Genomic DNA, 14,252 nt, shown 5'->3' with positions numbered 1-14,252 from the left:
CAATACAAAATTGGCCTTCCTAATTTATAGTGTACTTATGAGGAGACATGAACTAAAATTATTATTGTTTTTTGCTTTGCATACAAGAAAACATTATGAAAATCCAAAGAATCAGTAAAATATAAAGAATGATACACTGAATCAAACAAAAAACCTCTGTAATAAATCTCTACAGTACCAAAAGAGATACTTTTCCTATACAACTTGATAAGAATAGTAACATCTTATATCATATATATCACTATTTTTCCATTAATAGCCTATTATGAATCTGTCATTCAATATTCTTTCTATACCACTTTGAATTTATTCCCTTTCATTTTCACTTTTCTTCCTTCCTTCTGGTCTTTTTCTATTCCTATATCCCTTCTTCCAACATTTACTGAGGACCCACTATTGTTCTAGGCAATAGACAAATACAAAGGAGGAATAATGGAATGCTAGAAGACTTAAAGAAAATGAAACATGTTATAATAGGATGCTACAAGTATTTCCACTTAACTGTGTCTAGAGGTATAGGAAGAGGAGTGATAAGAGATAAAGCTGGAGAAGTAGGGAGGAGCAGATCATGAAGGGCCTTAGGTATTCTCTTTAGGGGTTTCTATTTTACTCCATAAGTAATGTAGATCTAGTGAAAATTTTTAACTAGGGGCAAAAGATAATATCTTTGAACATTTTCATTCTGTCAACTGTGAGGAGAAAGGTAAGGGAAGCAAAATGTTTGGTAGGAAAATCAGTTTTGAGAGTGTTTCAAGAATTTAGCTGATAGATTATAAAAAGTGTGAACTCAGATTGCTGCAATGGATATGGTGGAAAAGGGAACAGAATTGAGGTATGTAGAAGGAAGAACAGAGGGACTGATGAGCCATATGTAGGATATGATAAAGAGGGAGAATTTGAGGATAACTGCAGGAGAAGACACAGTTTGGGGAGACAACGAGTTCAGTTTTAGACATGTTAAATTTGACTTGTCTCTGAGCCATTTATAAGGAGAGAAACTATAGGAAGATAGTATCTCAGTGTTTTCACATAGGCTGTTTTCTCACCTTGAACATTATTAATTCTTAATCTCTTAGTCTGGCTGATGCTTAGTTATCTTTCAGGTCTCACCTTAAATATTATTGCTCAGGGAGGCTAAGTCCCCTTACCCATTTATTTTTTCTCATAGCATTCTCTGATTTTTCATTCCCAGAACTTCCAATTTTTCATTTATATTTATTTGTGCCAATATTTAACATTCATTTCACCCAGTAGACAGTAGAATCCATGAGAGCAAGGGTAATGCATATGTATTCTTTTCTGCTGTATCCCCAGTGCATAGAACAGTGCCTGGTGCAGATAAATGATTCTTAAATGAATAAATCTGAGTTAGGTTTTAAGGGAGAGCTCTGCCTAAAGATGAAGTTTTATACGGTATCAACATAATTGCAGATAGGAGGTTGATAAAAGAAAGAGATGAGAGTAGATGGAATTACTTAAATACAATGCATAGAATGGGACAAGTGCAAGGGATGGAAGAAATTAGAAAATTAAATCCAATGAGGAAGGAACATTGACTTGTTCACCTCTGTATCTACAGAGCTTACAATGGGGTCTGGGATATGAAAAGCTCTCACATATTCATTGAATGAATGAATGAAAAAGATGAATTTAAACATCCATATTTAGAGGGCTGAAAATTCTACATATGTGAAGATAATTACTAGGTTCCTTTTATATCTTTTCTTATATCTCCTCTCTCTGTACTAAAATTCCCTGTTTCCCTCTACTATCTCTGCTATGCAGTTTCCAGACATTTTATTTCCCAGTCCTCTGTCCTCTCAAAAGACCATGTCACTTTTAAAAGGCATTGTCATGATGAGCACTAGGTGATGTATGGAATTGTTGAGTCACTACCTTATATACCCGAAACTAATATAGCACTGTATGTTAACTATACTGGAATTAAAATTTAAAAAAAAATTTTAAAAGGCATTTCCCCCACAACTGAACCCAACATTAACAACTGACCAGCAGAAGAAGATGAACTATATTGTGGACTTCCACTATGTGAATACATACTGATATTTCACTATTTTCATAGCAACAATACATGTTTCTCACATTCACTTTGAGTCAACAGAAGCATCTATTTTACATAAGCAGCTCCTAAAGAATTTCACCCTTTTCCTACACTTCTGCAGTTAATTTTTACAACTTAGTAGAATCCATCACTATAGTTTTCATTTATCATTTTAGCCTGTCAGATTTTTCCTATTAAATCTGAGCTGCATATTAGTATTTTGTCAAGCTATGTCATCCACAATTTTGATAAGCTTATCTACATTCTGTGTCTTAAGTTTTTTGGTAAAATGGAAATGATTAAGTCCAATATCTGTGCCATATAGTTCTTCATTAGAGATGACCCTCCAGATGTAAATCGCATCTATTTCACATTTTTCTACATTATAATTTCATTCAATTTCTATATAATAGGTCACTATTGAACAACTATTATTTATAAAACAATTTGATGGCCAGGATATTATACAAGGATAATATATGAAGTTTTCTTCAAAAGAGGATTGAAATACTGATTCATTATGGCTATGGGATCTTCTTAATCTAAGAATCTAACAATGATGACATATTTAATTTAATATTTTATTACTTAAACTCTATTACTTGAAAATCTTGCATCTTCTGTTAAGTATTTCTATCAATATATGCCACATTTACATACAGCACATGCTCTGAGGTGAGATGACATATAATATAGTGAAGCTTAATTAAGTATATTTTATCCCCTTCTTCCATGTCAGCATCATTATACTCTAGTGAAGGAGTGCAAAAAGTCAATAGAACTCAAAAAGGATAGTGAAAGAATAAAGATGAATAATCACCTATTGTGTTGTGTTGTCTAGGATGTGCTCCGAGTAGCATAGATTCAAACCAAAAGTAAAAATGGGGAGGGAGGAGTTAAGATGGCGGAGGAGTAGGAGACACCTTTTTCAGCCGGTCCCCTGAGTTGAGCTGGATAGGTACCAGACCAGCCTGAACAACCACGGAACCAGCCTGAGATGCAGGAAGATGCATCTGGATCTCTACAAATGAACATCTCCAGCGCTGAGTATTGAGGTACGAAGCGGGGAGCCGTGAAACCGTGCACAGATATCAGAAGATAAACGGAAGGGGGAGGGAGCCGCCGTGTTCCGGCGCCGGGAAGCGGTAGCCACTTGCATGGGAGAGTGGGCGGGGCTCGCGGTCGGCACCCGCAAAACAGCAGACTGAGACCCTGAGCCGGGTGCCTGTGCCACCAGGCATCTCACGGAACACCGGAATCCCGGTGCGCTCACTGGATCCAGACTGAGACCTGGAGCTTCCGGAAGGCACGCAGGGCGGCTGGCGGCTGGCGGCGTTAGAAACAGAAAGGACAGAGACGCGCCGGCCCTGGAAGTGAGGGCTGGGACGCTGGGTGTGGGGCGCACATCCCGGGACGCTGCAGGGTTGAGCAGCACCAACAGTAACAGAGTTAAAGTGGCCAGAACATTAGTAGAGAACGGGTCGCAATCCCTCTGTTCTGTGACAGGCTGAAATTCGGCCGCTGCTGCTCTGACTCTCAGAAGAGGCACAGCAGACCGCCAGGGAAAGCCGCCAGACAACAAAAGCCTGGAAATACCGGCTCAGAGAGTGCCCATCCCCATCCCCCCTCGCAGGGGATGCGGAGACTCTACCCAAACAGGGTTGCCTGAGTATCAGCGCAGAAGCCCCCCCCCCCCCCCCCCAGAAGGCAGTCTGAAAAATCAAGAAGCCCACAACCCGGGCGCCTGGGTGGCGCAGTCATGGAGCACCTGTCTTCGGCTTAGGGCGTGATCCCGGCGTTCTGGAAAGGAGTCCCTCATTGGGCTCCTCCGCTGGGAGCCTGCTTCTTCCTCTCCCACTCCCCTGCTTCTGTTCCCTCTCTCGCTGGTTGGCTGCCACATAAATAAATAAATAAATAAAATCTTTAAAGAAGAAGCCCACATCCCTAAGATCCCTATAAAACAAGGGGCACGGCCTGGGACCCAGTCAATAATTTGGGCTCTGGACAACCCTGCAACCTCTCCTCATCAGAATGACAAGAAGGAGAAGCCCCCCGTAGCAAAGAAAAGACAGTGAGTTTGTGGCCTCTGCCACAGAAATAATGGATATGGATGTAACCAAATTATCAGAAATGGAATTCAGAGTAACGATGGTCAAAATGATGAGTAGAATTGAAAAAACTATTAACAAAAAGGTTACTGAGAATATAGAATCCCTAAGGACAGAAATGAGAGCAAATCTGACAGAAATTAAAAATTCTATGAGCCAAATGCAGGCAAAACTAGAGGCTCTGACGGCCAGGGTCACAGAAGCAGAGGAATGCGTTAGTGAATTGGAGGATGGGTTAATAGAGGAAAAAAACAAAATAGAAGCTGGTCTTAAAAAAATCCACGCCCACGAATGTAGGTTACGGGAGATTACTGACTCAATGAAACAATCCAATGTTAGAATCATCGGCATCCCCGAGGGGGTGGAGAAAAACAGAGGTCTAGAAGAGATATTGGAACAAATTGTAGCTGAAAACTTCCCTAATCTGGCGAGGGAAACAAACATTCGTGTCCAAGAGGCAGAGAGGACCCCTCCCAAGCTCAACCATGACAAACCTACGCCACATCACGTCATAGTGCATTTCGCAAATATTAGATCCAAGGATACAGTATTGAAAGCAGCCAGGGCAAAGAAATTTCTCATGTACCAAGGCAAAGGCATCAGAATTACGTCAGACCTGTCTACACAGACCTGGAATGAGAGAAAGGGTTGGGGGAGCATATTTAAAGCTCTTTCAGAGAAAAACATGCAGCCGAGGATCCTTTATCCAGCAAGGCTGTCATTCAGAATTGATGGAGAAATAAAGACATTTCAGAATCGCCAGTCACTAACCAATTTCGTAACCACAAAACCAGCCCTAAGGAGATATTATGGGGGGTTCTATAAAAGTAAAAAGGCCCCAAGAGGGATACAGAACAGAAAGTCACAGCCAATACAAACAAAGACTTTACTGCAACATGGCATCATTAAAATCATATCTCTCAGTACTCAGTCTTAATGTGAATGGCCTAAATGCTCCCATAAAATAGCACAGGGTTGCAGATTGGATAAAAAGACATGACCCATCCATTTGCTGTCTACAAGAGACTCATTTCGAACCCAAAGATGCATTCAGACTGAGAGTAAGGGGATGGAGTACCATCTTTCACGCAAATGGACCTCAAAAGAAAGCTGGGGTAGCAATTCTCACATCAGATAAATTGGATTTTAAACTACAGACTATAGTTAGAGATGCAGAAGGGCACTATATTATTCTTAAAGGAAGTATTCAACAAGTGGATATGACAATTATAAATATATATGTCCCCAACAGGGGAGCAGCAAGATACACAAGCCAACTCTTAACCAGAATAAAGAGACATATATATAAAAATACATTAATAGTAGGGGACTTCAACACTCCACTATCAGAAATAGACAGAACACCCAGGCAAAAACTAAGCAAAGAATCAAAGGCTTTGAATGCCATACTCGACGAGTTGGACCTCATAGATATATATAGAACACTACACCCCAGAACCAAAGAATACTCATTCTATTCTAAAGCCCATGGAACATTCTCAAGAATAGACCATGTTCTGGGACACAAAACAGGTCTCAACCTATACCAAAAGATTGAAATTATCCCCTGCATATTCTCAGACCACAATGCTCTGAAATTGGAACTCAACCACAAGGAAAAATTTGGAAGAAACTCAAACACTTGGAGACTAAGAACCATCCTGCTCAGGAATGACTCGATAAGCCAGGAAATAAAAAATCAAATTAAACAATTTATGGAGACCAATGAGAATGAAAACATAACAGTCCAAACCCTATGGGATACTGCAAAGGCAGTCCTAAGGGGGAAATACATAGCCATCCAAGCCTCACTCAAAAGAATAGAAAAATCTAAAATGCAGTTTTTATATTCTCACCTCAAGAAGCTGGAACAGCAACAGAGGGACAGGCCTAATCCACGCATGAGGAAGCAGTTGACCAAAATTAGAGCTGAAATCAATCAAGCAGAAACCAGAAGTACAGTAGAGCAGATCAACAGGACTAGAAGCTGGTTCTTTGAGAGAATCAATAAAATTGACAGACCACTGGCAAGACTTATCCAAAAGAAAAGAGAAAGGACCCAGATTATTAAAATTATGAATGAAAAAGGAGAAGTCATGATGAACACGATTGAAATTGGAAGGATTATTAGAAATTTTTATCAACAGCTATATGCCAATAAACTAAGCAATCTGGAAGAGATGGAATCCTTCCTGGAAACCTATAAACTACCAAGATTGAAACCGGAAGAAATTGATTTCTTAAACAGGCCAATTAATTATGAAGAAATTGAGACAGTGATAAACAACCTTCCAAATAACAAAACTCCAGGCCCGGACGGTTTTCCTGGGGAATTCTACCAAACATTCAAAGGAGAAATAATACCTAGTCTCCTAACGCTTTTTCAAAAAATAGAAACAGAAGGAAAGCTACCAAACTCATTCTATGAGGCCAATATTACCTTGATCCCCAAACCAGGCAAAGACCCCCTCAAAAAGGAGAATTACAGACCGATTTCCCTAATAAATATGGACGCCAAAATCCTCAACAAGATACTTGCTAATAGAATCCAATAGTACATTAAAAGGATTATCCATCATGATCAAGTGGGTTTCATACCTGGGATGCAAGCGTGGTTCAATATTCGCAAATCAATCTGCGTGATACATCATATCAACAAGTAAAGATCAGGAACCATATGATCTTCTCAATTGATGCCGAAAAAGCATTTGACAAAATACAGCATCCTTTCCTGATTAAAACCCTTCAGAGTGTAGGAATAGAAGGTACATTTCTCAATCTCATAAAAGCCATCTATGAAAAGCCTACTGCAAATATTATTCTCAATGGGGAAAAGCTGGAAGCCTTTCCCTTAAGATCAGGAACTCGATAAGGATGCCCACTCTCGCCACTATTATTCAACATAGTACTAGAAGTCCTTGCAACAGCAGTCAGACCACAAAAAGGGATCAAAAGTTTTCAAATCGGCAAAGAAGAAGTCAAAATGTCTCTCTTTGCAGATGACATGATACTCTATATGGAAAACCCAAAAGAAGCCACTCCCAAACTATTAGAAGTTATAGAGCAATTCAGTAACGTGGAAGGATACAAAATAAATGCTCAGAAATCAGTTGCATTTCTATACATGAATAAGGAGACCAAAGAAAGAGAAATTAGGGAATCCATCCCATTTACAATAGCACCAAAAACCATACATTACCTTGGAATTAACTTAACCAGAGAAGTAAAGGACCTATATTCTAGAAACTATAAATCACTCTTGAAAGACATTGAGGAAGACATAAAAAGATGGAAAGATATTCCATGCTCATGGATCAGAAGAATTAACATAGTTAAAATGTCCATGCTACCCAGAGCAATCTACACTTTCAATGCTATCCCGATCAAAATATCGAGGACATTTTTCAAAGAACTGGAACAAACAGTCCTTAAATTTGTATGGAACCAGAAAAGGCCCCGAATCTCCAAGGAACTGTTGAAAAGGAAAAACAAAGCTGGGGGCATCACAATGCCGGATTTCGAGCTGTACTACAAAACTGTGATCACAAAGACAGCATGGTACTGGCACAAAAACAGACACATAGACCAATGGAACAGAATAGAGAGCCCAGAAATGGACCCTCGGCTCTTTGGGCAACTGATCTTTGATAAAGCAGGAAAAAACATCCGGTGGGAAAAAGACAGTCTCTTCAATAAATGGTGCTGGGAAAATTGGACAGCTACGTGCAAAGAATGAAACTTGACCACTCTCTCACACCATACTCAAAAATAAACTCCAAATGGATGAAAGACCTCGATGTGAGACAGGAATCCATCAAAATCCTAGAGGAGAACATAGGCAGCAACCTCTACGACATCGGCCAAAGCAACCTTTTTCATGACACATCTCCAAAGGCAAGAGAAACAAAAGATAAAATGAATTTATGGGACTTCATCAAGATTAAAAGTTTCTGCACAGCCACGGAAACAGTCAGAAAAACTAAGAGGCAGCCCACGGAATGGGAGAATATATTTGCAAATGACACTACAGATAAAGGACTGGTATCCAAGATCTACAAAGAACTTCTCAAACTCAATATACGAGAAACAAATAAACAAATAAAAAAATGGGTAGAAGATATGAACAGACACTATTCCAATGAAGACATACAAATCGCTAACAGACACATGAAAAAATGTTCAAAATCATTAGCCATCAAGGAAATTCAAATCAAAACCACACTGAGATACCACCTTACGCCATTTAGAATGGCAAAAATAGACAAGGCAAGAAACAACAATTGTTGGAGAGGATGTGGAGAAAGGGGATCCCTCCTACATTGTTGGTGGGAATGCAAGTTGGTACAGCCACTCTGGAAAACAGTGTGGAGGTCCCTTAAAAAGTCAAAAATTGAGCTACCCTATGATCCAGCCATTACACTACTGGGTGTTTACCCCAAAGATACAGACGTAGTGAAGAGAAGGGCCATATACACCCCAATGTTCATAGCAGCATTGTCCACAATAGCTAAATCGTGGAAGGAGCCGAGATGCCCTTCAACAGATGACTGGATTAAGAAGTTGTGGTCCATATATACAATGGAATATTACTCAGCTATCAGAAAGAACGAGTTCTCAACATTTGCTACAACATGGACGGCACTGGAGGAGATAATGCTAAGTGAAATAAGTCAAGCAGAGAGAGACAACTATCATATGATTTCTCTCATCTATGGAACATAAGAACTAGGATGATCGGTAGGGGAAGAAAAGGATAAAGAAAGGGGGGGTAATCAGAAGGGGGAATGAAACATGAGAGACGATGGACTATGAGAAACAAACTGAGGGCCTCAGAGGGGAGGGGGGTGGGGGAGTGGGATAGTCCAGTGATGGATAATAAGGAGGGCGGGTATTGCATGGTGCACTGGGTGTTATACACAACTAATGAATCATCGAGCTTTACATCGGAAACTGGGGATGTACTGTATGGTGACTAACATAAAATAATAAAAAATCATTAAAAAAAGTAAAAATGGGAATAATAGATGCCTATCAAAGAGAAGTCCTTTGCTTGAAAAAGACTATTATATATAATAAAGTTCATTAAATTATCTGGTGAGATTTATCTCAAAGGATGTATATTTCAGAAAGCCTCCTTGAGGTACCACTTTCAGAAGAGTAAAGTCTATCTTCTGCAACGTTGAATTTGTGTTTTATAAAGGCTTTAGGGCATGGCCTTAGTTACATAATCTTTTTTTGAAGGTTAATGTCATGTAAGCACTACTGCAGGTCTGCTAATGAAGTAAAAAAAAAAAAGAATGGTTTTAGAAAGCACTAGGGAATTCGAGAAGTATATTAAAGAGGAAGATGTTTATTTCAGTAGAGCTTACCACCTCAGTTTAGATATAATGCTTCAAATATCTGTCAATAGATGTAGAAAATGCATATGACAAAATTAAAAAAAAATTCATGATAAAAACTTTTAACAAATTAAGCATAAAAGGAAAATACCTAAACATAATAAAGACCATATATGACAAGCCAACAGCTTACATTATACTGAATGGTGAAGGGTTAAAAGCTTTTCCTCTAAGATCAGGAACAAGACAAGCGTACCCACTCTCACCACCTTTATTCAGTATAGTGCTAGAAGTTCTACCTATAGCAATAAGGCAAGAAAAAGACATAAAAAGCATCAGAATTAGAAAGGAAGAGGTAAAATTGTCTCTTATTTGCAGATGATATAATTTATATATGTAGAAAATTTTAAAGACTCAACCAAAAACCTGTGAGATATAATCAATGAATTCAGTAAATTTGCAGGATACAAAATTAACATACAAAAATTAGTTGTGTTTCTATACACTAACAATGAATTTTTGAAAAAGAGACAAATTGACACCTTTTACAATAGCATCAAAAACAATAAAATGCTCCAGAATACATTTAACTAAGCAGGTGAAAGATATCTACTTTGAAAGCCACAAGACACTGATGAAAGAAATCCAATAATACACAAATGGAGAGGTATCCTGTGTTCATGGATTGGAAGAATTAATATTGTCAAAATGTCAATACTACCAAAAGTAATCAATAGATTCAATTCAATACCTATCAAAATTCCAATGTCATATTTTATAGAAGTAAAAAAAAAAGTCTTAAAATTTATATGGAACAACAAAAGACCCTAAACACCCAAAATACCCAAAGAAATCCTGAGAAAAAACAAAGCAGGAGGCACAACACTTCCTGATTTCAAGCACTACTATATATTATAAACCTATCATCATTGAAACAGTATGGTACTGGCATAAAAACAGACAAATAGACTAATGAAATAGGAGTGAGAGCCCAGAAATAAACCCAAGCACATCCAGTCAACTAATATTTGCCAACAGAGCCAAGAATACTCAATGGAGAAAAGAGAGTTTTTTCAATAAATGGTGCTGGGATAACTGGATACTCATATGTAAAAGAATGAAACTGGACCCATAACTTACACTACTCATAAAAATTAACTCAAAATGGATTAAAGACTTAAATGTGAGACCTAAAACCATAAAGGATTTATTTATTTATTTACTTATTTACTTATTTATTTAATTTCTAGGAAGAAAACATAGGAATAAAGCGCTTTTTTTCCCCCGGTTTCATCTTTTTATTTTCTTTAAATTCAGTTAGCCAATGTATAGTACATCATTAGTTTTTGATGTAGTGTTCAAGATTCACTATTTTTGCATATAACATCCAGTGCTCATCATATCATGTGCCCTCCTTAATGCCCATCATTCCGGTCCCCACCCACCACCCTTTCCACAACCCTTAGTTTGTTTCTTAGAGTCAATAGTCTCTCATGCTTTGTCTGCCTCTCTGATTTCTTCCCATTCATTTTCCCTCCCCTCCCCTATGATCCTCTGTGTTATTTCTTATAAGAAAACTTTTTGACGTGTGTTCTGATAATGCTTTTTTGGACACGACACCTAAAGCACAAGCAACAAAATAAAAAATATACAAGTGGGGCTACATCAAACTAAAAAGCTTCTGTACAGCAAAAGAAACACAACAATAAAGTGAAAAGACAAGCTATGGAATGGGAAAAAATATTTGCAAGTGATACATCTGATAAGTGGTTAACATCCAAAGTATATCAAGAACTTATAGAACTCAAGAGCAGGGAAAAAAAAAAAAAACAGAAGGAAACCAAAAAAAAGAAAGAAAACAACAAATAACCCAACCAAAAAATGGGCAAAGGACTTAAATAGATATTTCTCCAAAGAAGATATATGAAAAGCCAGGTATGTGCTCTAGTTGTTAGGGAAACACAAATTAAAGCCATAAAGAGATATTATCTCACATATTTTAGAATGGTCATCATCAAAAAGACAAAGGATAAAAAATGCTGGCATGGATGTGGAGAAAAGGGAACCCTTATGCACTGTTGCTGGGATTGTAAATTGGTATAGTCACTCAGTATGTTAGATCCTGAAAAAATTAAAAATGGAACTACCATATGATTCAGCAATTCCACTTTTGGGAATACATCCAAAGGAAATGAAAACACTAATTTCAAAAGATTTCTATACTCTTACATCCACAGCAGCATTATTTACAATAGCCAAGATGTGGAAACAATCTAAGCATCCATCAGTGGATGAAAGGAAGAAAAAGTTGTGGTATATCTATACAACACAATATTATTTAGCTATAAAAAAACCCAAGAAATTCCCTACCATTTGTGACAACATGGATGGACTTTCAAGGCATTATGTTAAGTGAAATAATTCAGACAGTTAAAGACAATAAATGCTATATGATTTATATTACATGGAATCTAAAAAAATGAAACTCATAAAAAAAGAAATCAGACTTGTGGTTATTAGAGGTGGAGGGTGGGGGGGAGGGAAATTGAAAGAAGGTGGTCAAAAGATATAAACTTGCAGTTACAAGTAAGTCTTAGGGATGGAATGTACAACATGATGACTAAAGCTAACACTGATGTATGCTATATAAGAAAATTAAGGGAGTAAATCCTATGAGTTCACATTATAAGGACACAGGTTTTTTCTTTGTTTCTTTTTTTTATTTTATGTATATGAGAAGATGGGTGTTAGCTGAACCTATCATAGTAATAATTTCACAATATATGTAAATCAAATCATTGTGCTGTATTCCTTAAACTTATACAGGGACATTTGTCAATTATTTCTCAATAAAACTGGAAAACTATGAAAAGCAAAACCTAAAAATTTTAGAAGAAATATGTATTTGTGAATTAGTTGACAATAAATAGAAGGGAGAATGTTCCAGAGTTTATAGGTAACAGAAAGAAACAAACTATCTTTTTCACCCTCCCCTAAAAAAATCTGGTTCAGCTCTTTGCCATTCCTAATTAGTTTTATGAAAAAACATGAATCTAAAACTGTTGTAGTGGCATAAAATTTACTTTTGTGCTTGAATGGTAACCTCTAATGATTATGGAAATAAAACAACAGATCTGCCATTTTATTGCTCTGGCTGTACCTCCAGGATTGTTTCCCAGATGGGAGTTTAGTGCCAACCTACAGCACACCCACTTTCCGGGTATTACCTCCTCAGTTCATAAGGCCATATCACTGAAGATGTTAAAGCAAAGACATCGACAGAAATAATTCTTCACATAGCTGAATGCATGAAGGAACCTCCACCTATGAATTCTGAAATCTTTTCAAGATCTATGTTGAACATATCTTTGATACAGGTGTCACTTACCCTTTATTTATTTATTTATTTATTTATTTATTTATTTATTTATTCATTTATTCATTTATTCATTTATTCATTTATTTATTTGAAACTAAAATAAATTTATTTATTTATTTATTTATTTATTTATTTAATGTTCAGTCACTGTATAGCACATCATTAGTTTTTGATGTAGTGTTCAATGATTCATTAGTTACATATAATACCTAGTGCTCATCACAAGTGACTTCCATAACACTCATCACTCTGTTACCCCCTCCCCTCACCCCCATCCCCTCTGAAATCCTCAGTCTGTTTCCCTGGGTCCATAGACTCTCATGGTTCATCTCCCTATCTGATTTCTCCCCCTTTAGATTTCCCTCCCTTCCCCTATAGTCCTCCATGCTATTGCTTATGTTCCACATACAAGTAAAACCATATGATAATTGTCTTTCTCTGCTTGACTTACTTCACTTAGCATAATCCCCTCAAGTTCCATCCATGTCAATGCAAATGGTGGGTATTCATCTTACTAATGGCTGAATAATATTCCATTGTGTATACGTACCACATCTTCTTTATCCATTCATCTGTTGAAGGGCATCTCAACTCCTTCCACAGTTTGGCTATTCTGAACATTGCTGCTATGAACATTGGGATGAATGTGGCCATTCTTTTCACTACATCTGTATCTTTGGGGTAAATACCCAGTAGTGCATTTGTTGAGTTGTAGGATAGCTCTATTTTTAACATCTTGAGGAACTTCCATACTGTTTTCCAAAGTGGCTGTAGCAGCTCGTATTCCCACCAACAGTGTAAGAGGGTTCCCCTTTCTCCAAATCCTTGGCAACATTTTTTGTTTCCTGTTTTGTTGATTTTTGCCATTCTCACTGGTGTAACGTGGTATCTCATTGTGGTTTTGATTTGTATTTCCCTGATGGCTAGTGACGTTGAGAATTTTTTCATGTGTTTGTTAGCCATTTGTATGTCTTCTTTGGAGAAGTGTCTGTTCATGTCTTTTGCCCATTTTTTGACTGAGTTATTTGTTTTTTGAGTATTGAGTATTGAGTTTATAGATCTTGGATACCAGCCCTTACCTGCAATGTCATTTGAAAACATCTCCCATTCTGTGGGCTGCTTCTTAGTTTTGTTAACTGTTTCCTTTGCTGTGCAGAAGCTTTTTATCTTGATGAATCCCCGAAAGTTCATTTTTGCTTTTGTTTCACTCGCCTTTGGGGATATGTCTTGAAAGAAGTTACTGTGGCTGATGTTGGAGAGATTACTGCCTTATGTTGTCCTCTAGGATTTTGATGGATTCCTGTCTCACATTGAGGTCTTTCATCCATTTTGAGTTTATCTTTGTGTATGGTGTAAGGGAACAG

This window comes from Ursus arctos, chromosome X, assembly GCF_023065955.2.
Source record: "Ursus arctos isolate Adak ecotype North America chromosome X, UrsArc2.0, whole genome shotgun sequence".
NCBI classification, from domain to species: domain Eukaryota; kingdom Metazoa; phylum Chordata; class Mammalia; order Carnivora; family Ursidae; genus Ursus; species Ursus arctos.
The sequence above is the reverse complement of the archived record's forward strand: the minus strand, read 5'-3'. Positions refer to the sequence as shown.